Raw genomic sequence first — 26085 nt, forward strand, 5'->3', positions numbered from 1 at the left:
ACAGCCTTCTCCTCTTCAGGCTGAACTAGCCCAACACTTCCAGCCTTTCTTCACTGGAGAGGTGATCCAGTCCTCTGATCATCTTTGTGATGTTCCTGTGGACCAAATCAAGCTGGTCCATGTGCTTCTTATTTTTGTGACCCCAGGGCTGGATGCAGCCCTGCAGGTGGGGTCTCAGCAGAGCAGAGCAGAGGGGCAGAATCCCCTCCCTGCCCTGCTGCCCACACTGCTCTGGATGCAACCCAGCACACGTTTGGCTTTCTGGGCTGGGAGTGCCCATGGCTGGGTTATGGTGAGCTTCTTGTGCAGCAATATCCCCAAGTTCTCCTCACCCACATGGCTCTCAATCCATTCTTAGACCAGCCTATATCCGTGTCTGGAATTGCCCTGACCCATGTTCAGGACCTTCCATTTGACCTTGTTGAACTTCCAGAATTTTGCACAGGCCCACTTCTCCAGGCTGTCCAGGCCCCTCGGGGTGGCATCCCTGCCCTCCAGTGGATCAGCCACACCAACAGACTTGTGTGGTCAGCAAATTTGTGTGACCAATTTTAATCCAAATCAACTATTCTTTCAGACTTAGGTACATGTAAAGGTTCATTGATGGGGCATTTCTCCTGCATTCATCCAAACAAATTAAAAAATGTGTTACACTATTCCTCCCCCTGAAAATCATAAGGTTACCTGGGGGTGGCATTGCCAGAAGTGAAGAAGAACAAGCCCAATGAGAATGAGGAAAGCTGGTGGTGGTCGAGGAGGTCAGTTGCAGACAGATTTCAGACACGAGCTGGTTTCTGTGGGCTGTGGATGGGGACATTCTGGTTTGTAATAGATGAGAAAGGGAAGTTACAGAAGCTTTACATTTGCAGCTCAGCCATATGGCTTTGTTTCTTTCCTCCATTCTTAGGTGGTAGGAATAGAAAGTAATTTTTCTGTGTCCATTCACTATCTCTTAGGCAGGTTTCAAAGGGATTTTCTGATCCCTACCAGCTGCAATAGGCCTGGAAGTGACAACATTCACAATGAGGATAACCACAGCTTGTCCTGGAAAGGGGGCATTAGAAGTGCAAATCCACTTACACCTGCAAGAGAAATGAGGAACTAACCTCACTGTCCTCAGGAGGCCAGGTAATGTATGCTTGGGTTCACAGTCAACTTTAATTTGCACTGCCCAGAGCAATCAAGTCACAGGCTGGAGCAGGACCCCAGATTCTCTGGGGTTTTGTTCATGAAGCCTCATCACATGTTCTAGCCATGTCTAATATTATAAAATCCATGAATCTGAAAAATCTTTACTAGGATAAAGATAGATAGAATGAGGACCAAAACAATGTCCTTTTAGTCCTATGATTTAACTCCCAAATTCTCCCTAACTTTGAACAGTTAATCCTCAAAACTTAAACTTTGTAAATAAACAGAAAGAAATGCACTGTGTTGACCAGTGATTCATCCCTGTAAATTCTTCTACCTTAGGGCTACAGCTGAAGTGCTTCACCTAAAGCTTTACATTGCTTTCATTTCTTAGATTTCACCTCAAGATGACGACGTTTTCATTATGTTCTAACAAATGATGGTAGAAAAAATAAAAAGAGTAAACAAACTACCTCCTTGCCCAAAACACAAGAGCACTTTATTTGGGAACTAGAATGCTTGTATAAGATTCGTCAGGAAAAAGCACAGCTTACTGTTATAATTTCATTCTACAGAGCTGAACTCACGAGATAACTGGCATCAGCACAAAGGCAGCTTTTTATATTCTTGTCAATGTGAATTGTACTGGGTTTGGAGTGCTGGGAATCCAGCAGTGTTCTCACTGCCTCTGATCCAGCTTGGCAAAAACCAACAGAGCAACCAACCCAATAACCTTGGAGCAGATTATTCCACAGTCTCTCACCTGGCTGAGAAAGAATGATCAGTCCTAATGACTGCCTCACAACAGACACTACCTACACTTGAATGACTTCACATTCACTTCTCCACATGTTCCTTCTCAGACAAATAATTAGTAGCAGCAATAATTAAAAAAAAAATTAAAAAGAGGCGAAAAGAAAAGAAACAAAGAAGGGAACAAATGCAGGCACTTGTGTTTTTCTGTGCTAGCAATGCATCTCACTTCTTCAAGTATTCATGAGACACTTGTAGTCACAGACAAAAGCTGGTATTACACAGTCTCTGTCTAGAACAGTCTTAATGTTCTAATGAGGCTTGATCATTCTCATTATGCATGCATTTTCTGTTTGCTGTGATCTACAAGCAAACATCAAAAGGGCCAGTAGCATACTGCTTAGGAATTTCAGTGAAGCATTAAAAAGCAGAGCAGCAGAATATATCTTTCATTTGTCTTGAAGTGCAGACTACCAGAATCCTCTTTTTTTATTTTTTTCCCTCTTCCTTTCTTTTAAGGTAACTTAATCTGCTTGATAATTACCTCCTTTGTGAAGTTTCCACAACTTTCATTTTAGCAACAAAGCAGCATTAAATGGTTCGGTTGGAGAGGGCTCTTTGCCAGTTTATAATTAATAGCAAGCAAAAAGATACAGACAGCAGCTAATAAGGATTACCTGATGAGAATTTAAGAATGTTAAGTATATGAGTACTATATGCAGGGCAAATCTTATTAATAGTGTAAAGTAATTTCAGTAATACTATAATTTTGGACCTGATGTACATTATTATGGTTTTTTAAATTATGAAATAGTAACTTTTTAGCTCAGAAGATCTGCTGCCACTTTTGTGGTTGTCTTTTCAGGGAAGAAAATGCATTAATAAATAGTACCACAAAACATAAGCTGTGCCCTATTCGATTTTAGGATTTTTCAAATTTTAAGAAAATCAGGAATTTTCAAGGCCCAATCACCAGGGTGTTTTATTAGAAATGCATTAAGCAGGAAGAGCACATTTGCCATGGGTAGAGAATTTTAAACCACTTCTCCACAATTTTGACTAGAACTCAGCATTTGTTATCTGGAATGTTATGGTAAAGTGCATTTCCAGACACTGTAATGCCATTACCAGAGATACTATAGGCCATTCCAAAGAAGATACTTTCAGAAGATATATTAGGAATGGAGGGACTTGGCAGATTGTGAACTGTGTGTTTATGCTTATGTCATCCAAGACACACTGTAGTAGATAGAGCACCAAAACTGGCTGTGAAAACAAGTGCCTTCATCTCTGACATTGTGGCCCAATGAAAATTTAATCTTTATTTTATTTTTAATCAAATATTTTATTTCATTATACTTTCTTTTTCTATGCTTTCTTCTCCTTACAACACTGTCCGAGGGTACAAAAATGAAGGATCTGTGCTGAGAATACTGAAAAGAAAGGACATGTAACAGTTATGCTCATTTGAGAGATTATTTGTGTCATCTTTTCATGTTAGCTGTGCCCTCCAGGTGAGGTGTCCAGCACACTGAGTGACAGTGAAATTGGTTCTTCTCTTTTTGTTGAGTTTGTTACTGAAGGATAATAGTCCATCAAAATAATTCTTTGATTCTGTGATAATCATAGAATACCCTGAATTAGAAGGAACCCACAAGAACCAGTAAGTCCAGCTCCCGGCCTGCACAGCACCATCCCCAAGAATCACACCATGTGCCTGAGAGCATTGTCCAAACGCATCTTGAACTCTGTCAGGCTTGGTGCTGTGATCACTTGCCTGGGAGCCTCTTCCAGTGCTCAGCCAGTCTGGGTGAAGAACCTTTTCCTGATGTCCAACCTAAAACTCCCCTGCCACAAATTCAGTCCCTTCCCTCAGGTTCTGTCACTGCCACCACAGAGCAGAGATCAGTGCCTGCCCCTCCTCTTCCCCTCTCAAGGAGAGGATGTAGTCTGCAGTGAGGTCTCCTCTCAGTGTCCTCCAGGCTGAACAGACCAAGTGACCTCAGCCTCTCCTCATACAGCTTCCCCTCAAGGCCCTTCAGCATCCTAATTGCTCTCCTCTGGACCCTCTGTAGCCTTACCTTAGGCTATTGTGGCAGCCAGAACTGTCCCCAGCACTCGAGGTGAGGCTGCCCCAGTGCAGAGCAGAGCGGGACAATCCCTTCCCTTGCCTGGCTGGTGATGCTGTGCCTGGTGCCCCCTGGGACACAGGTGGCCCTCCTGGCTGCCAGGGCACTGCTGACTCATGTGCAACTTACCATCAACCAGGAACCCCAGGTCCCTTTCCAAGGCACTTCTCTCCAGCCTCTCATTCCCCAGTCTGTCTGCACATTCAGGGCTTCCCCATCTCAGATGCAGAATGGGGCACTTGTCTCTGTGACACTTCTTTCATTTAGTGATTGCCCAGCCCTTTAATTTGTCAAGATCTCTCTGAAGGGCTTCTCTGCCTTCGAGGGAGTCCACAGGTCCTCCAAATTTGGTATAATTCTGTATCTCTCATTGCACACCAAGAAGAGCTAAATTCACAGGGCGGCCAGCATCTGCTCAGGGACAAACAGTCTGACCCATTTAAGGTATTTCTAGTTGTTCAGGAATATATTAAAAAAAAAAATTTCTTTAACATACTTCATGAAAAGTTCCAGAAGATGTTGGAAAAGTAACCATTTCCTACAGAATTTATTTTTAAATAAAACCTTCTGTATACATTCATACAATATTTCAGTAACAGCAAAATTCTTCCCTAACAAGCTGGCCTGTACTCTTCGTGAGTACCGAGGCTACTGGAAAGATAAATAAGTAAAATCTTTTTCCCAAAAGAGTGTTATCATGTGCTCCCCAGGGAAAAGATTTATTTCTGCACACTTAAACATCTATCTCCAAAGTGGTGACTGTTTAGCAAGAAGAGATTTTTATTGATCTTCCTGCTTAATTATATCTGTGTGAGCATTATCGTACAGTCTAATTAGGCACCAGTTCTCTCTCCACTCACAAGGAAAAAAGTTTCAATTAGAGTAAAACAAATCAAATTATTAAAGCACTATCCTTTTCACATTTCATTGTGCTATAGATAATGGGAGGAAAATTGGCTTGAGTGTTCAGACATTCATACCAGATTCCAGTCTGTTTTTATGTAATAAAATAACAAGACTAAATTCTCTTCTCATCTGAATTATGTAAATGAAGACCAAATTAAGTCCATTAGCAGATCTCATGTTAACCCGTTTCAGAACTGGGGGCCTCTTTTTGGTCCTTTTACACTCATAGATAATAATGCTATTTCTTCCTTCCTCAAAATACCTCAATAAGAATTTTCGAGTGGAAATATTTTTTCAGAAGTGGATGTCTTTAAGCCACCCTCAATGTTGCAAGTGGTCTAGGTGTAGAATAGTTAGGTGATCAGCTGCCACTCTTGTGCGCAAGACAACATGTTTTCCACCCTTTACCAACATTTAATCCTCACCAATTGAATTTGTGGATGCAGGTTATTACTGGATTGAATAATTCCATGTGATGCATAGAAAGCTGTGTCCACACAGATTTTGTATGGATGAAGACCAGAAGCCTGCAGACAGAATTCTCCTTGAAGAGAGAGAGACATCTAACTTTGAAGTGAAGGCAAAAACTTTTAAACTAGACTTACAGGCTAAATTTTGGGCATTTATCATACATTTGTCACTGCGTATTGTTGTTCTATCTAAATAAGACTTAGGAAAGCCGGCAGATGGGTTATATTCTATTTTTGACAGCATGTGCTCCTGATGAATACAAACACTGAACATACTTGTTCCCCATGGAGTACAGGGGTTCCACCCTAATGCAAGGCAAAACCAGCCTGACATGCCAAACATCTGCTGAGCTACTGCCCCTCCTTCTTGGCCCCTCCCTTGCCAGTGCACAGCCAGACAAGCCCAAAGAGCTGCACCTCTTCTCTTCCCCTCTCCCTCAATGGCTGATGCAAGAGTGTTACAAAAGGCAGTCCCAAACTCTCCTACTCAGGACAGCCAAGGTTCAACCCTGGGGCAGGTAAATGAACTCAAGGGAGAACTCCCTGGCATCTTTTCTTGCCAGCAGGGTCAGGCTGGCAGCCCCAGCCTGTTGCCTTTGCTTCACCAGCATACATGCTTCCAGCCCAAAGTCTCCTTCCATTGCCTGTGATCAGATGCTGCTGACATGTAATGTTACCCAAGGGACGGAGGAGAGAGGAGCAAAGCAAGGGAAGACAGTGATTCCCTGAAAGAGTTCAATGAGGCTCACCCACTGATCTTCCCTAAAAGGAAGATCAATGGGTGAGCTGCTCTGCACCTCTAGGAGGAGCTTACTTATTATTTTCCATCTCTACTGGCTCCTTCTCCTGAGCTGGGGCAAGCCCAGGCCTGTTGTTGAAAGGGATTTTGTCAGAATGTAACACTAGCTTACTAACACCTGTTTGCATTTTCATAGAGACTAACATAGGAAGGAAATGCTATTCTAAATCAGCACACACATGTTCCTATCTCAGGTTGCATCCTTCCTGGGGGTAGGGAAGCACTCAGATGTTTTTCATCTGAATTATTTTGCACAGTGTGTGCTACCCTACCTTTCCCATCCATTACTGCCACCATTCCTTTTGGGACAATAATGAAAAGGCTGTCCTCAGGACCCCGTAACTAATATTACTGCATCTGAAGATGGAAGATATTATTAGTAGTATTAAAGCTTACACAGCAGCCCTTTAAATAGGACTGGAGTTTTATTTTCTGTGGCTGTGTTCAGCAATACTATGAGAGTCTTATTCTGTTATGAGGATGTTGTACTCTACACATGCCTGAACAGAATATACTTTGGGAAATGAAGGCACAAAGCAGAACTTACACCTGTTCCCAGTCCTAAAGATAAAAAAAGCAGATACATAATTCAGCCAGCAGTAAAATAGACCTTTTCAGGACTAACTTTATGCTAAAGCAGCTCCTACAATATGGTAGATAGAGGCTTGAGTGTTTGCAAATATGTTCTTACACCAGCATGAAGTTTTGATGATTAAGAATTTCTAGTACAGAGCCAAAACTAGCCCTGGACTGTAAAGGGACAGTAACTTGCTGCCAGCAGGTAAAGGGACTGTTTGTCTTCCCTTACAGTACGAGAACACTCAACACTTCTGTATGACAGAATCCTCCCACTCATGCACAGAGCAAGCAGTGACATCACTCAAAAAAACCATAAGTATCATTGGTCGCAGGTACCTGGGTTTCTTTCTGCCCCAGCACACATCGTCAGTGTGCAATAATCTTTCTCCAAAGCAAAACCACACCATTTGTGCTCAGCCAGAGGTGAGGTACTTTGGGTGGAATGGGCTCTGACCTGAATGCCTGCCCCAAAATGATATAGTCTTGCTCTTTGAATGTTCTTTTTTTCCAGCAATGTGCATCTGTGAACCTTCTGAATTATGTCTCAAAAAATGAACCAAAGACTTCACTTATGTCAAATCTTGGAGCTTTTTTCCAGATTTAAAGATGTTTGAATGTATTTGCATAAGCAAGTTAAGCTGGCTTGTTTCTGAGGGGTAATTTGGCATTTAACTAAGAAGATAATAAAATCTGGTGGGGCAAAAGAAAAAAAGAGAATTGACCTGTGACATTAAATATGGATCCTATTGAAAATTTCTGAATTGTTTTATCCACTGATAATATACTAAATGTGTTTTATATAACACATACATGGAGGGATGTCATAGCAGAGGACTCATAGGAATTATATCTCATATATAGTCATATATATAGTCCATATAGTCATCTGGAAAATCACTTAAAATACGACATTGTCCCACATTACATTATGTTTTGAATCAGTAAGGGCTGCACAAATTCAATGTAGATGCAGAGATCCACCATGCTTCATCAATTAAACCAGCACAGCAACTAAAAAATTGTAGGGAATTTTTATTCTTTCATTATACTGTGACATATTATTTAGAGCACTTGAAAAAGTCAGGGAGGTCATCCGATTATCCATATGAAGTTGAAAACACTTCTAGAAAAGTAAACAAGGGTGCTTTTTTTGCCTCAGAGAGCAGATGTTTCAATGCAGTGTCAGATAATGAACTAAGATCAAAACAGAAGAACCCCATGAAAATTCCAATATAGAAAAAAAATAGATGATAGTCTTAAGTACAAAAAGCCAGCACAAAACTAGAAGTAGTTTGAAGTAGCAATAGTTTGATGTCAACTCAGAGGAAATTGAACAGAGATGAGTACAAAGCATTTTTATTTCATTTGAAAATTAAACAAATTCAAAATTAGGGCTGTGTTTGCTAATAAATTAAAGATGAACCATGCATTTTACTCAGTTACATTGATAATAGTACAAAGTACTCAGATTTTTGACTCTTACGGCAAAGGATCCAGGCAGATGCTGAAAAAGACCAAGAATTAAAGACCAGGTTAAGTAATTTGCCTTTTCCAATGAACCTCTAGGGTAATATATGATCTTATGAAAACATCAGCAATATAATTCTAATCCTTTCTGGCATTTAGGTTTCTTAATTCCACATATAAATACGAATTAGAATTTTTTACAGCCAAGTTTAAAAATTTCAGATGGCAGATGCTCACTTAGTTTCGCTTAGCCTGACATATAAAGATTATGATCCACTTCTCCACCCATCATTTTACTAGAATTAACCATGGAGTTCTTAATCACTGTTTTATCCAAATGCACTGATGTTCTACATTAAATCTTCGGAAATGCCTTCCAGACATGGTTTCTGCTGAAGAGGACACTGCAGCACCACATCTTGATTGCTGTGAAATCACTTGCTTCTAGAACAGGGTTTTCCATGAAAAATATGTCCATTTGGTGATTTTAGAGTCAAACTATGGGCGATACAGCTCTGTAAAACCAGCCTAAATCAACACAGCCCCTTGCATAGGTGTGCTATGGCCTATTCATTCATGCAATGCTGAGTACCATGCCACAGAAGACCTGGACTTGCCACCCAACTTCAGACACTCATGGACCCTGGTGTATGTTTAGAAAACCCCTGGTAATATGTATAAGACAAGTAAGCTCCTCCACAGTCAAGTAGCTGAGCTGAGACCTTGATCCCCTCCAGAGAAAGGCCACCTTCTAGAGCCTTTATACTTTCCTGGTTTTGTTAACACAGGGCGTAAAGCAGCTGGGATAGAGCCAAGTGACACAAGAATATCTCCTGACAAGAAGACAGTCCATTCAGTGCCATGGCACCTTTCCTTTTTCAGAGAACTGAGAGATCATAATGCACAGAGGTATGGAACAGGCACAACTGAAGAAGACAAGCGGCTCAGGGAAGAAAGCAAGAAAACAAAAAGGAGAGACCTCATCACAGTCTACTGCTTCCTCAGGAGGGGAAGCAAAGAGGCAGACACTGAACTCTGTGGTGACCAGTGACAGGACCCAAGGAAGTGGCCTGAACTTGTTTCAGAGGAGGTTTAGATTGGATATTAGAGAAAGGTTTTTCACCCAGAGAGTGGCTGAGCATTGGAAGACGCTCCACAGGGAAGTGGTCACAGCACCAAGCCTGACAGAGTTGAAGAAATGTCTGGACAATGCTCTCAGGCACATGGTGTGATTATTGGGGATGATCCTGTGAGGGACAGGAGCTGGACCCAATAATCCTTGTGGGCCTCTTCCAACTCAGAATATTCTGTGATATAATAAATTTTCATGCTGTTGTAATCATTGGCAGAGATAGAGAAAATAAAAGGACATCTGTTATACCCTTACTTTAGCTACTCATCTAGTCCCTTCTGTAATCACTTCGGAAATGCACTGCTGGACTGGGATGTGCAGGAGAAGCACTCTCCTGTGCAAACCTTTGGGGGTCAGAGAGAGCAGAGTGGGAGACAGAGGCACAACTGGCTGGAGATGGTGAGCCTGAGCATATGGACTGCTGTTGATGCAGGGGAACACACTCCAATTCGTTTGAAACCTTTTTGATATGTGTCCAAGAGTGTTCTCTTGGCAGCACCATTTATGGATATGCAAGGAGCTCAGCCTGTCCCATTGGCTCCTGGTGAACCACAGGCTCCTTCAGAGACATAAGATTCATCTTTTTGCAAGGAGCAGATATCCCATCCCTGCAGAAGCACTGTCTTGAGGGACGTGACACACTGCTTTTATCTCCAGCTCCCCAGTCTCTGGACCTTGCAAGGTTTCACTGTGATGATTCCAGTGAAGCAAGTCTTAAGTGAGATTATCCACATCACAAGTGGCCCAGACCCACAAAACGCACAACCCTCTCCAAAACATCCAGGGCCTGAGGCCTGAGGATGAGAAATTTGCTTTATGTGGTAATACTGTAAAAAAAAGAAAGAAGAAGCTGTTACCATAATCGCTACCAGAAATGGTTGTAATGCCTTAAAGCTAGATGAAGATATTTGCCAGCCTTTGTAACTGCCAGGGGGTGACACAGAATGATTGTTGCAATTTGCTCAGTATGCATTCATGATTTCCTGTCCTTTCACAGTCCTTGCTCAGATGGGCCAAACAGTGCTGTCAGGGACTTCTGCAAACATGTGTCTTCCAAGAATCCTCACTAGTAATGTATTCCTCTAAGTGGCTTCAAAAATAGCATTCTGATATTTAAGTTGAGGAAAAATGTGGAAGAATCCATAGAAATTAGCAACAAATTGGTAGTACTGACCAGCCTCTTTAACTGTTGATAATAATACTAATACATAATAGTGTATTCCCAGGTAAAGCAAAAAGAATTGTGAATAAGGCAAATGCAGTTCAGAGCACACAGCAAACAGTGGCTGGCTGTGCTTACCAAGACTGTTAAATAGTAGCTCCTGAATTTTTAAGATACAGTTTCACTCCGAAGATCTGGCTGAGCTCAAATGCAAAACACAGTTTGATGCTCCTTCGGAAGACCTGAATAGTAATAATCCACCATGGCATTTACACAGTGCTCTCTTTGCTGTTTTACAGACATTATTCAATCAATTCTTGTGTCTCTCCAGGGAATAAAAATATGCCATTCAAGAATGAGGAAACTAAGGAAGAGGAGTTAAACATCTTTGCATGGCTCACAGAGATTTGGTCACAGCAGAAGCTGTTGGATTCAGGAGACTATGACACCCCCATCTGCACTCACACTACAAACCCACACTTTCCCCTTTTGGTGTTACTGCAATACAAATGCTTCCTTCTCTTATGTGCTTGCCAGGACCAGGGGCAGAAGCATCATATTCTCAGCTATGCCAGTGGATGTGGTCATTCCACTGTCAAGGTAATTTATAATATGTACAAAAGCTTCTTCTTAGAGTGTTGGTAAGATATATGGGCACAGAAAAGGCCTAATAAAGACTAAGCCACACTAATAAAATGCAAAGGTTGTCATTTAGAATGGAAAATCCTATGATTTAAAGGTAGTAGCCAAATACTGGATCATTTTATATACTGTTAATAAATCAGAACAAGCAAGGCACAGACTATCTGGTGTAAAAATTAAAGCTCTTATCAAAGTCCACCAGACAGGGACTCCAGGATTTCTGTGCTGGATAATCCCCAATTCCTGTGTGAGAATCTCCTCCTCCACTGTACTGGTGGTGGCATCACATACAGTCTGCCTGTGCTGACTTTGCTCAGGGGTGAATTTTATGGAGAAGGTCCTGTCACCTGTTGCAGTCACTCTATGTTCAGGTCCATTTACTCAGGTGTCTATAGTCTAGTCAGTTGCAAAGAGGCTCTGCAAAAAGAATATGTACATCTTCACAAGTACAGCACAAGTGTTTCCTGCCTGGCACGCACAAAACATGGCAATGTTTTAATGAGCAACAGACCACCTCTTGTAAGGAATCCAAGGCGCCTTTGTCACCCACTGGGTAACATCTAGGGCAGTGTACCACTTCTAGAGAAATCCCTTGATGTTAAAACCCAGTGTCTTTTCCACAGCTCCATCAATACCAAGGACACCCAATAACCTGGCAATCAGCTCCGACTTTCTTTCCAATAGGAGCTTATTCACAGAACCATGGAATCACAGAATCACTAGGTTGGAAGAGACCTCCAAGATCATTGAGTTCAACCCACGCCCCAACACCTCAACTAAACCATGGCACCCAGTGCCACATCCAGTCTTTTCTTTAACATATCCAGGGATGGTGACTCCATGACCTCCCCAGACCATTTCAGTACTATATCACTCTTTCCCTAAAAAACCTTTTCCTAATACCCAACCTGTGTCTCCCCTGGCACAGTTTGAGGAGACTGTGTCCTCTGGTTCTGTCAGTTGCTACTGGAGAAAGAGACCAACCCCACCTGACCACAACCACCTTTCAGGGAGTTGTAGAGAGTGATAAGGTCACCCCTGAGTCTCCTTTTCTCCAGACTAAACAACCCCAGCTCCCTCAGCTGCTCCTCACAGGGCTTGTGTTCCAGACCCCTCACCAGCCTCGTTGCCTCCTCTGGACACACTCAAGTGTCTCAAGGTCCTTCCTAAACTGAGGGGCCAGAACTGGACACAGCACTCAGGGTGTGACCTCACCCGTGCTGAGTACAGGGGAAGAATGATCTCCCTGCTCCTGCTGGCCACACTGCTCCTGACACAGGCCAGGATGCCAGTGGCCTTCTTGGCCACCAGGACACACTGCTGGCTCATGTTCAGCTGGCTGTGGGCCAGCACCCCCAGGTCCCTTTCTGCCTGGGCACTGTCCAGCCACACCAGCCCCAGCCTGTAACGCTGCAGGGGGTTATTGTGGCCAAAATGCAGGACTCAGCACTTGGACTTGTTAAACTTCATCCCATTGGACTCTGCCCATCCATCCAACCATTCCAGGTCTCTCTGCAGAGCCCTCCTACCTTCCAAGAGATGCTCCCAGCTTAGTGTTGTCTTCAAATTTACTGATGAAAGACTCAATACCCTCATCCATGTCATCAATAAAAATATTGAACAGAACTGGCCCCAGCACAGACCCCTGAGGGACACCTCTGGTGATGATCCCCAGCTGGATGCAGCACCATTCACCACTCTCTGGGCTTGGCCATCCAGCCAGTTCTTATCCCAGCACAGAGTGCTCCTGTCCAAGCTGTGAGCTGCAACTTTTCCAGGAGTGTGCTGTGGGAGACAGTGCCAAAGGCCTTGCTGGAGTCCAAAAAGACAACATCCACAGCCTTTCCTGCATGCACCAGGCAGGTCACCTGGTCACAAAAGGAGACCAGGTTGGTCAAACACGACCTGCCCCTCCTAAACCCAGGCTGGCTGGGTCTGATACCCCGGCCATTCTGTAAGTGCTGTGTGATGACGCTCAGTATAAACTGTTCCATTATCTTGCCAGGTACTGAGGTCAGGCTAACTGGCCTGTAATTACCAGGATCCTCCTTCCCACCCTTGTATTGAATGGGTGTCACATTGGCCAGCTTCCAGTCATCTGGAACCTCCCCAGTGAGCCAGAACTGTTGGTAAATGATGGAGAGCAGCTTCACAAACTCATCTGCTAGCTCCCTCATCACCCTGGGGTGGATCCCATCTGGTCTCATGGATTTATGAATATCCAAGCATCTCAGCAGTTCTCTGACTGCTTCCTCCTGAATATCAGGGGGACCATTTTTCTCCCTGGCACCTTCTGCCAACCCAGGAGGACAGTTGTCCTGAGGACAAGCTATCTTCTCACTAAAGATTGAGGCAAAGAAAGCATTAAGATCTTCCACCTTCTCCCCATCTGCAGTTGGTAAGTCCTCGTATCGGTGTCTTTCTTCTCAGGTACTTGGGATCCCCTGCCTATAATTTTACCCTTGTTAACCTTGTTGCTTATTTTCTGCAGACATTTACATAGCTTTTTGTTAGGCCTCAGCTTCATCAGCACCCTTATCTGAGGTTATGCAGCCAGTGGGAAGCAAAGTTGATCCTTGAGTCCCTTGAGCATCAGCAGCCAAGTCCTGGAGGTAGGGGAGCGTGACACAGAGGAAGGTGCAGTGCCCTCTGTGGCACTGTCACACTTACCTACCTGCTTTATACCTTGTTGGAAGACGTTCAGCCTCCCACTTCAGATACTCTTAAACACTTTAAGTTAGGCTATGCATGCGTTGACTCCACGGCATCACAACTGAGGCCTGAAGTTATTAGAAGGGTAAAGAGCAGAAAATTTAATAGAAACTTAAAGCACCTGAGCAACTTAACAATATATTCCTTTACAGGTCATAATCCTCTGCAGACTCAGTGGAAGAAGGAATAAAAAGGGGATTTGTGTCTTAAGAACACAGAGCATTCTTCAGTACACATATCCGCACTTAGCAATGCCTTCCCTGTGCTGAATAGTGCTGAATGCCATGTGACTGTTCATGTGAGCAGGTCCTGGCTTACGTGACAGCAACCTTTGGTGTTTTGCTCATAACAGTCTGTTTCCTGAGGCATTGACATTTAATCCATGATCTCGAATCATAACATCTTCTGATCAGCATAAAAATCTCTTTATGCAGAAGCATTTCCATTTCCATCTAGGTGCTTCCTCTAGCCTTTGGAAAGCTAGGATATGCTGATGACTATGGCAATGGTCTCCAGCTGGGGTTTGTAAGGTATCCATTCTCCAGCAATGGAGTGCCTGGTATCTGATCTTTCAGCCCTAAAACAGCTTAAGCTTTGCAAATAAGGGAAAACTTAAAAGCTGTAGTTGGACAATAATGGAAGAAATGTACTGAAAGGTCAAATAGCAAACACATTGTTAAGATGACATTTAATGATGAAAATTTTCCTTGACAGTGCTGCCACTTGCCTGTGATTCTGACTGATCAGTACCTGTAAGGCTGTCATGTCCTGGAGAGTTTTAGATCTGTGTCTTTTCTGCTTTTTAAGCTAATGATGACTACAGAAGCCACCTCTGACAATTATTTTAGGCAATCTTTTTTCCCCCAGCGTATACAGAAACACCTTCTCCTCATCCCTCTCTATCTGGTGGTTTAACAGACCCTTATCTCTAATGACCAGTTCTAGGGGTGCTACATGCTAAGAACGAGCTTGGGTCGTATTTTATTTTCTTTCCATTAAGATCTTTTAGTCAATGTTTCCATTGAATATCCAAACTAGAGCACTGATAGCTCCAAGCTTAAACACTGTTTTCAATTTGCCAAGTCTTTTAAGGCACAGTGTTAAAACTTTACAAGTCATATATTCAAGAAGTTATTAACCAGATAATAAACATATGTTTTGCTAGCCTGAAAATCAGTTCACTAACAGCACCACAGAAAGAGTAATCACAATCTCTCAGCATCATAGAAAGTGTTACCAAGATCTCTTGGTCTAAATGAATGATAGAACTGGAAAATGCATTAGCTTGTTTGGTTAGTGCTTCTTAACCCCCACTGCAGCTACATATCCCCAAAGGAGCACAGTCACACTAATACTGCCCCAATATTAAAGAATGTAAATGCTGTACTATTAGTTTTCATCATTTTCAACTAAAGTACAACTGCCTGCGTTACCTGACCTGTTTCCCCAAAGCAGAATTTCAACAGCCATTACAGAAGCTGGTGCATCCCCTGGAGCTCCAATTTAATGCCTTCAAACCACAGGCTTAGTTGTTCAAGTTTTATAGTTTAAAATTTATTCTAAAATTTATTTTATAGTTGAAAATTTATTTTATTTTAAACTCTCCAGAATGCCCTCCAGCCAGTTAATAAATGACAGAATAGGCTTGTTTTCTTCCAGCGAAATTGAACCAGAGAGGTTATAGAGTAGCACAACCACACCACACAGAATGAGCAACCAAACAACTCGAAGAGATACATACAGGAATCCTGAGTCATTTTACATCCATTAAAAGTTCTCACTAGGCTCATTAAAATGCTTTGCGTATATTATGTTGGTTGTGTACAAAGTTTATGTGTTTGTATGAGAGAGAAAGCAAACCAAACTGAGCTAAAGAACGGGAAAGGGTTTAGCTATTGCAGCATGGCAAGCAACTGCAGCAGGGAGTACAGTGGGTGAGTGCTGAGTATTAATACCTACACTGTAACTATTGTGTGCCACTCCTTTGTCTCCCAGCATCATTAAGTGCTTTGCCAAAGTAAGCATAATTGTTTCCACTCCTAGCAGAATACCTGCAGAGAAAGATGACACTTTGCCTTTGGCAAAGGGGAGTAACACCCTGGCACATATGCCTGCCTCTCTCGACAAGCTGTTGTGCCATCAACCCAAAAGCTCCAAAACAAAAGGTTTTTTATTTTCCTGTCCAACCTGCTTTCTTCCCAAAGAACAAGCCTCATTTCAGAAATAGGCATTTCACAAAAGCTATTCTGAGATGCTTTCATACCAATGTAAGGCTCTGTCCCCTTTAGTGGCTGGACCCTGTATCAAAATGTGTGCATGGGTATGAGCCTGAGGAGCTGTTCAAGCAAAAATGCTTGCAGGTCTGCAGGTACAAGATCCAGATCTAGCTAGCAAAAGATTGGCAGGCAGCAGCAAAATGAAGGACATAGCATATTTTTTGCAACCTCTGGAAGGTGAAGATGAATCTTTTGCTGGATGCAAAGACTGAAAACTGAGTAAGAAAATAAGGCAGGGAAGTCCTAGGGTCAGGAGATGGCTTTCATGGAGCTGTTTAAAACAAACTGTAGGGAATTAAACATTTATAATATGTCAATTTATATTCTTTTACAATTGCAATTTAGACAAATGATAAAAGAGACAATGTATAAGAGCTTCAGTGTCTGAGTGCCTCTTCTGCTAAGCTTTTTGACTTTAAAATAGCTAAGTCTGCATCTTTGAAAAATTCCAAGTTACAATAGAACTCCATTTTTACTAAAAAAGAGGACTTTGTCACCTCCTGCCACTTCATCTATCTGTTCTCTGTTATGACAACCCAGCTCTTCCATAGGTCCTTAACTCATATGGAGAGCTGCCTCTGACAGATGATCAGGCTGAAGATCTGGCAGAGATCCGGAAGCACAGGAGCTCATAACAGTTGTGTATGACACAAACTGACAAGGTGGCAAATAACCAAGAGGAGTCTTTGATATACTGGCACACATATATAAAATATATAAATTCATAATACATACAAATAATATAAATGAAGTTTGTGTATACACACAGAAATACATATGCATATTTGCTTAGGCAACCTGGATTGTTTGGAGAATTTGAACTAGTTATGCAAAATAGGTTTCTATGTGACTATTTAGTACATGGCCATGGTGACAAAAGGAAGTCCTGAAAGTCATGCCTACAAATGCATGGTCTGCAGTGTGGGCAGCAGTGTGATAAATAGGAGTCTCAGCCCAATAGGAATGATTCTGTTGATGTAGAGACAAATCAGATTATTACAGTTCTTGAACAGGCAAAAAAGAAAAGTGGGAAACAGCTGAAAGTGTGAATTTCCCTCTGACCATAACGTCAATGAGCTGGATACAGGTCATCTGGACAGTTTTGAAGGTCATGCACTCAGCACTCAGGCATGCACACACACAAACTACAAACGTGGAAAGGGTAGAGAAGAGAGGCATATAATGATGGGGTGGAAGAAGTATCTTACAGCAAGAATTTCGAGCTCTCTCCTTAAAGTCTGTAATGGTTTTAAGTTACAGAGGAACAGAAATTTTGAGAAAAAGCTTAATTGTAGTCTACTAATACCTCCATGGAAATAAAACACTGGGTTTTCAAAAGCCTTTTATTTCAGCAAGAATGACACAGAAGGGACCAGTGTCTAGTTACAGGCTAAAGCCAGAAATGTTGAAATGATAAGGATGACTCATTTTTTGCTGATTTTTAGCTGCTGGAGAAAAATATCAAAGCAATCAAAGCCCTTTGCACTCTTTAACATTATTTTGTTTTTTTCAATCCAACAAGAGTTTTTCCCCCTTTTGTCCTTCCAGTTCTCTTCCCTCATGCCCTGGAGAGAACTGAGCAAGCAGCTGGGTGGGGGTTTGGCAGCTTGAATCAACCCACCTGACACTGCCATGGAAGCTGACAGAATATAGGGGACTGTTTTGGCACAACTCTGTTGGCCATCTGAGTCCTTGGACAGACACTCATAGAATCATAAAATCATTTAGATTGGAAGATGTGGGAATGCAGCTAGAGAGAAACTGCAAGCCCTGCTCAGCTTGTCACAACCGACAGGGATGTGTTAGCCATAGTGGGCTGCAAGCCTTTGTAAGAGCAAGCGGGATTTTAAGAAGAAATACAAGAGATAAGAAAGTGCTTGGTACGAGGTGCTGAACTTGCAATATTATAGAATATCATGTGATGTACCTGGTCAGCTTACAGCAAAGCATAGATTGAGCAATGTTGTTTAGTTATGAATAAGCAATATACCTCAGTAACGTGAATATTGTTGGTGTGCTATTTTTGGCAATAGTTGAAAAAGGTACATAAACTTTGCTTTGTGTATCAGTAAACGGCTTCATGCATGCAATTCATGAAGACCCAGTCTCTTCATTTCCACCGCCGTCAGGAAGAGACCTCCCAGACCAAGTTCAATTATTAACCTAGCATGGCCAAATACACCTCTCAGCCATATCCCTAACTGCCATATCTCTACGTGTTTTAAATACCTCCATGGATGGTGACTTAAGTCTGGCACCCTGTTCCAATTCTTGACAAAATCTTGTCATAAGGAGATGCTAAAACTGTCATTGCAACTCTATCCAAGTCTGGACTGCTGCTCTAGGTCAGATCCACCTTGTAGCAGATAAGCACACTGGCAAATTTCTGTCATCTTCTATCTCTAAACAAGGTAAACATTTCTTTTAAAGGTAAAAAAACAGACCTTGGAAACATCAGCTGCATTCTTACAGCCCACTTAGAACAACCAATTAATAGCGGTGGCTAACTCTGATTCTATTAGAAATGTGGATAGAACTATTAGGAATTTTGGACAAATTTTCTTCAAGCTATGTAGTGAATAGATGCACTTAGAAAAAAAATCTGCTAATAAAGCCTAACCAGGTCAACTTCCTGAAGAATAGTTGTCACCCACTTGGGGACTGATGGGGTCATGCTCATTTCTCTCCACCCAAGTCCAAACTTGGACACTCAATGGTAGCTAACAAGAGGAAAGCAGACTCTTTCCATTGGTGCCCAGTGACAAGAGAAAGGACAATGAATACAAACTGGAGGTGCCCTCAGAACATCAGGAAACACATTTTTAATAAGAGCACTGGCTCTTTAATCCAGCACTGGCACAGGGCTGTCCAGGCATCTTGTGGAGTCTTCTTCCTTGGAGATGTTCAAAAGCCACTTGTAGAGGGTCCTGGGTAACTGATTGTAGATGCTCTGCTTGAGCAGAGTGTTTGGACCAGGTAACCTCCAGAGGTTTACCAACAGCAGCCATACAGTCATTCTGTAATTTTTAAGAGCAACCAGTGCCCAGAGGGGCTTACAAATATCACAATTAGGTCTACAGCTGCTAATTCTCCCCCTTCTATCTGGGATGCCCTTAGTGATGGCAGCTAAAACTATGGCCTGGGAATGTAGTGAAGCTGTGTGTGGGCTCAATTTACCCGGGCTTGGATTTATTGGCAACTAAACTGCCATAAAAGGATTGATCATACCCTGGTTTTTTTTGTATATTCAGGAGACTTCACCTCCATTTAACCACACTGCAGGTCTCACATGTTCAGGATAAACTCCATGAAAACTGCAGAGTGACACCTTACCAGTGATTGCTAGCAATTCCATTTGACAGCATGTAAGCACAAGATACTGAAAACAGAGTAACACAAGGGAGTAATGCTGCATCTCAGCAGGCTCCCAGGCACTATCCTCCAAACAGGAAGTTGTGAAAACTGTGGGGTTTTGGTATGAACTCTACAGAGATGCTTATTAAACAGAACAGATTAAATCAGGTATTGTTCTTAGTCCAACTTTTATTATGTTTACATAATGCTAAGTCAGGTGTGCTTGTTAATCACTTTCAATAGCATTAACTTTTTTAACATTGTACGTGTGTTGATACACAAAATATAATAATTTATTGAACTAAAAGGTCAGCTGAAAAATCATTGTCTCTTCCAAGCCTTCTCTGTTTGAGTTACAGGGTTATTCTCTTTACTGTAGGGATAATAAGGATTATATTTCACCGAAGGCTCCAGAATATTATCCATCTCATTCTTTTGTACCCCAGGAGAGGTTATTTCAGGTTTTGTGGATCCCTAAGGTTGAAGAAGGGAATCATGTTTCCAAGCCCAAATGCTCTGCGTGTGCAGCAGATTCTAAATGAAACAGAACAAAGGCAGGCCAGACTGATACTACCCCATATGTCATTGGGGTGCCATCTTGCTGCTTTTCTCCCCAAGCAAATCCCCAAACCCATAAATACAGAAGCAAATCAGACCTGCATATTTGTGATTTCCTTTGAAGCTTAAATTTTTGAGATATGTGCTGCCTTTGTTTACACTGTCTCTTCTGATCTCTCTCAGATCTCCATGAGCTTTCTGCTCCTGAAATGGAGCTAGATCACCCCAGAAACCACGTGTAGGTCGAATCTTTGGTAAATACTCGCATGTCCATATCTTCAGGAGCACCTGATTCCTACCTGATGTGGGGTTCCTCATAGGTGGGATGGTTGTTGAGGGTGCAGAGACAGAGAAGACATGCCAGCACTGTGTATGCCACAGGACAAAGAAGTCATTGCCATGGCTATTTTGTGTCTTCTAATTTTGTATGTTATAGCTCACATTCCCCAGAAGTTTTGTCCGGTATTTTACAGTAAACATAAAGGGCATACAATGTGATTTTGTAAAAGACACATATTACACAGGCAGAGAATCCAGGTGCTTTCCAAATTGACCTTGACTTCTCGCACCAGAAGAAGCCAAAGTCTGTCATCACCAAAACTTAGAAGTGACAATGTAATTCCAGGCTGGAAGGGACTCCAGGAGGTCAACAGGTTCAACCTCCTGCTCAAAGCAGGGCTACATTTCTTGAAAGCATAATGGACACCAAAGTCAGTGTTCAAATTAAATTCTTCCCAGGAAATGGAGGCAGTGATTAAACCTATCAGCCCTGCATTAGAAACAGATTAATGTGACAGAGCTTGCAGCACACAGGCAAGAGCAGCCCCCAGATTCCCTCGGTATCAGCTGCAGCTGACAAGGAGAACCAACCATGAAGAAGTAGAGATCTAGGCTTTGCCCAAGATCCCCATGTACTGCAGGGGGTGAAGTAATTTGTGGCCCAGCTGTCCACCTCTTTTTCCCTTGGTCTGAAGAACAGTGATACATGATATGCTCTTTCACAGGGTACTTTCAGATCTGAAGCTGATCTAAATGAGTTTAAAGCTTGATATAAAGCTAGTTTGGGGATTACTCAGAAAAATGGCATGGGTGAAGGATCAAAGTAAGCTGTTGACTTGCTTGTTTTGGAAGCATCTCTCTTCTCCAATAAAAACTAAATGGCTTTTCATTTAGAAACCTTACATCTTATGTGATTCTTGAGCACCCAGTAAGGAAACGGTAAGTACAGAGCGGTCAGATCTGGAATAATACAATACATGAATTTCAAAGTATTTCTATGATACAGTAATTTCTATTTCTACTATCAGGAGATCGGATTATTATTACTGAACTCCTTCTTAGAAAGCTGAAAGGTTCTTTTCCATTGATAGAGAGAGAATATCTCCATATAAAAAGATATATATCAGTATTTAATTCCAGGTGGTTATTCAGATTTTTTGGGCCTGTTTCTTTTTTTTGTTTACAAGTAAAATTTTATTTACACCTCTGATTCACACAAAAGAGGTATGCAACACAATCTCTACATTTCAGCAACCAATCTCACAACAAAAGCATTTTCCAGTAAATGCCTAGACCATTCTTCTTTCCAACAGTATAGTAATAAGAATTACAGAGGCATGTGGAAAACTGAAAAGAAGGGAGGTAAAAAGTCGGAGTAGTTGTCAAAGCTCATTTGATACCTCGAAAGGATTGTATTCAAATTAATGTGTATGGGGAAAATTACAGTAATCATTATCTCTGTGAATAGTTTCTAAATATAATGATAAAAATACTGTAAGAACAATCTGCTGAGAGGAAAATGAAGTGTTTGTCTTTTTCCTGACTCCCCATTGTTTTCCTTGAAACTTCGGTCCTCTTGCTGTTACCTGTAAAAACAACCCTTTGGTGTTGTTTCTAACCTCCTACTCTTTTGAAGTTCTAATTTTACATCATTCTTGGTGAAGCTTGTAGCATGCTTTGATGATTCATCAGCAAATATATAGGAGTCCATAAATGTTGAAGAGTGAAAATCTAACAGTCCAGTGCTTGGCAGGACATGGCAAGGATGTCCAGTTGATTTTAAATAGTCAGGAAGAGGCACTGCACCATCACGCGGTTGTTTTCCTTCCTTCCCCAAAATCCCAGTGTTTTCCCAGCCTAACCTGGGCAGGAGAAAGTCCAGGAAAATTTTTAAAGGCAAGTCTCCAGCCTGAGGAGGCAAGTTTGGTTTGTTTGTGAGAAATGGGTGGAGACAAGGGAAAGGAAACTGAAACCGTTTTGAAGTAATGGCAACCTCGCCTGCAAAGGAGTGCAGAGATATGTGATATACTGTGATTATTGGCGTTTAGAAGCTTCCTTTTCAGATTACAATATTTTTTCACTCGTTTCAGAAACAGTATTACATTACAGGTGTTACAACTTTTCTTCACAATCAGACTGGCCAGGGAACTGTAAATCTAAATCATGGCTGCCCTCAGGAAACCTACCAAGCTGTAAACACAATGAAATGAGTGAGATGAAAGTATCTGAGTGAGAAAATTAATTTTAGGCATTCCACTGAAGTCTATTTAGTTTTTACAGTCTGGCCTGGCATCTACAAGTAACAGCTGGGGAGGACATATTAATTCCCAGTGACTAATGCTGGGAAGATTACCTTAAGCTTGAAAGCTTTACATAGGAGTCGAAGAGGGAAGAGAAAACTTGTTCCCTCGAATTTATCTTATTTTTTCTATACTGGAAAGTCATGGTATTCTACCATAAATGTTAAGCTTTCCAACTTCTGAAGCTTATTTGTTCAAATTGATGAAGTTTCTGATTAGGAATTTATGTAGAAAAATGTTTCAAAGTGCAGGCTGATCACAAGACTAACTTGTCAGCACCTTACATGTTTTTCAGCATATTTTCTTCTTTTGCACTTTTGCTTGCTTTCAGAGCAAGCTTCTCCATTCTTAAAGAGGTCTCTCTTCTCAGAGGATTTTGCTCACAGCTCCAGCCCAGCAGGGGCAGGTGAACACAAGCCAACAATGTGGGAACAATTCAAACTGTTTTTTCATGTTCCTCCCTCTGAAGGTGATTCCATTTAAGAAACAAAACCTTCTCAAGACACGAAAGGCTGTCATTCATCAACCTGTTTATACCCACCTCTACTCCATTATTTTTCATTTTCACACACAGTTGCTTGTCATCTGGGCACGATGAATGAAGCCAAAACACTGCAAGAACATTTCCTGCCCAGACTGTAAAAGAGTATGAGTCTCATGTTAGCTCATTCTCATAACTTCCAGAGCACTTGTCCAGATTTTGGAGAATGGAAGAGCACCCAAGGAGCACCCATTGCTAGCTATGCCATTTGTCATCTGGACTTTTCTAACATACTTCAGATCATATTTATATCTCTGATATAAATATAGTTTTGATATAGTTTTTCTTCTTCCTACTTCTTATTCTTCATAAGAACCTCCTGGATACTTTCCAGGGACTATTTGTTTTCTGCTCCCTTACAAAGCTCCCTCTGAAGACGCCCATGGGGTTTTGCAAATAAGGAGATACCGGGCAAGTGCAAAAGCAGAAGACACCACTTGTGATTCCTTCCCCCTGGCTACCAGAACCTTCCATTCACTGCCAACCTGTCTTTAACATTCCCAATGATATTTTTGTACATCTACCATCAGTTAAAAGGAACTCTCACTGTCCAGCAGAAATGAGACCAGTGGATTGTCCATCAGTTCATTCTCTCTTGCACAACTGGAAGGAGCAAGCTGCTTCTTCATTTAGTGCCACCAGTCTCATTTAGCCACAAAGGTGCTCAAGTAGCATTAAGATCTGCTCTAGGCATGAATGTGATGAAGAAACTCAGAATGGTCATTACTTGCCCTAGAAAACAGGCTTCCCAAACACAGGCACAAATTTTGATTTCTGGTGGGTGTTGTTTTGTGCTGGTAAATTTGAAACATGAGGCGGCACACCCCTGTGCTGCCTTCTAGGAATATGCCTGGATAGAAGATTGTGTCTGGGCTAGGTATAGAGATGAGCTGGCCCTGCAGTGATCGCTCAGGTTGACCACACATCAGGTACTTGAAGGCAGAGCTGTGTCTGCACTGTTTATTTGTCCCCAGCCTCAGGCAACAGCTCACCTGCTCTTCAATTCGCAGGTCACAGAAACAGAAAGGCAGCAGTCTCGTCATTACTTCTCACCTAAAATGGGCAGTTTGGACCCTTTGTGTAGAAGGTTTTCCAGAACCATTGCCTTGATTACTGCAATTCAGTGGGCCTGTCCCTAGCATCCTGGGGAGGATCCTGTGTAGGACTCTTATGACAAGGAAAAGGAAGCTATTTTCTACGGAAAAGGGAGTGTGGAACACGTTCACATTAGTACTATTTACTGATAGAGACTGGAAATGGTGGAAGGGGAGGAACATACATAAGAACGAGAAGGAAATAGACGGAGCTAGAAGGTGTCAGAACTTGCATACGTGGTTTGGACTGCACCAGCTGTTTAGGCGGGTTGAGTAAAAGGATGTAGATCCTAAAATCCTGAGCCTACAATGAGCAACTTCCAAGCCTTCCCCATTTTGGAGTTGTTCTGGTCCTGACACTGGTGCAGGAATGAATCCCTCTCTGAACAACTGGGAATTCACTGAGTTCATATAGCCAGATGTCTCTTGAATAATGAACTCTTGTGTCATGGGACACTAAAGGCTCCTACAAGGTAAAAGCTTTTCCTACAAGGTCAGCAGCTGGCAGCAGGTATAAACAACGCAAATGTCCAAAGGGTCTTTCAGTGTCCATTTCCTTTGGATGATAGTTTCAGTTTTCGAGGAGAGATAGTGGAACTCAAATTTCCCCTGCCTCCCTGGCCCCGTCTTTCCTATAAAAAAATCTACCACCCACTCTCTTTCCTAGTATCCATGTTCTGAGATGTGGAAATATGTTTGCTGGGCAGGAAAACTAGCTTCGAGTGTCCAATATTCATTGATGTTTTGACCTTGGAGCAACAATTAATTTCAAATAAAGAATCACAACTACATAAATAATGATGCATTCCACCAAAAGTCATAAATCTCCGAAGTTTGTGAGACAATTACTTAAAAAAATAAAAATTGTATGTCTATGCATACAGACTTTCAAGTACACAATATTGAAATACTTAGTGTATTCAAAAATTGATGATGTTTTAAATGTGTGTATATAAACACATGCATAGGCACATTACATGCAGTAGCAATAATATTTTTTATGTATAACATGCTACAGAAATAAAGGAGCAGCAAAGTGTTTTACTTAGAGGTAACAGCAGCAAGAGCAACTCTCTCCAGCCATCCTACATGTGACTGTGTTAGAGGTGAATCTGATTATTTCAAAAAAAGGCATGATTTGTGATCATACTATAAATGGTTTGATGAAGCCATTAAAACATTCTGGAAAATGTATTTCAACAAATTACCGCCAATAACTTAACATTTACTTTCATGGAAGTGTCTCTACTTCAAGAATATTTCTGTTTTTAATGGGTCTAAAATATTTTTTGAAAACTTTAAAGAAGTTTTTAAACACTTCTCCATCTACATAGGTGTATTACAGGTGAAAATTTTGGAATTCTGAATTACGTTTTGCAAATTTCCAGCTAATATTTTTGTCACCATGAAATATACTGAAAATCACATAACAAAGTCACTCCTGTGTCTGGATCCATGTCTCATTATGCAGCTCTGCAGTGGTAACTGAGGTTGATTTGGGTCTAAACCACTTTTTGTGGTTTAGACCCAAATCCTCAGCTTTATTTCAGCACATATCCCCTACACAGCACCAAGAGGAACTTTGTGAACAATTTCACAGCCTGAGCTTGTTTCCATTCCAGCAGTACAGTTCAGACAAAATACACTGTATTTTCTACATCAAATAGTGTCCTGGATATAGTAATGAAAACCAAGCACTGAGATTATACAGAGGCAGGGACAAGCCAACTCTATCTCCCAGTTGCTTTGAAATGTCTTTGTTTCATATCATTTTATGTCCTTATAACAGCCTACAAGACAA

General features: G+C 41.7%; 1 long non-coding RNA gene across 3 annotated transcripts in view; it reads left to right on the top strand.

Annotated features, from left to right (window-relative positions):
* The window catches only part of LOC106856114 (uncharacterized), a 115897-nt gene extending 95385 nt beyond the window's left edge, over positions 1–20512 (top strand). For 2 of the 3 annotated variants that reach the window (XR_015799365.1, XR_015799367.1), the window contains 2 exons: positions 957–1128; positions 9023–9620. This is a non-coding gene — a long non-coding RNA (uncharacterized LOC106856114). Of the gene's footprint in view, positions 1–956; positions 1129–9022; positions 9621–10859; positions 13783–14034 lie in introns of those variants that run through there. The other variant, XR_015799366.1, reaches the window with a different exon arrangement.
* The last annotated feature ends 5573 nt before the right edge of the window (positions 20513–26085 follow it).

This window comes from Sturnus vulgaris, chromosome Z, assembly GCF_052056855.1.
Source record: "Sturnus vulgaris isolate bStuVul1 chromosome Z, bStuVul1.hap1, whole genome shotgun sequence".
NCBI classification, from domain to species: Eukaryota; Metazoa; Chordata; class Aves; order Passeriformes; family Sturnidae; genus Sturnus; species Sturnus vulgaris.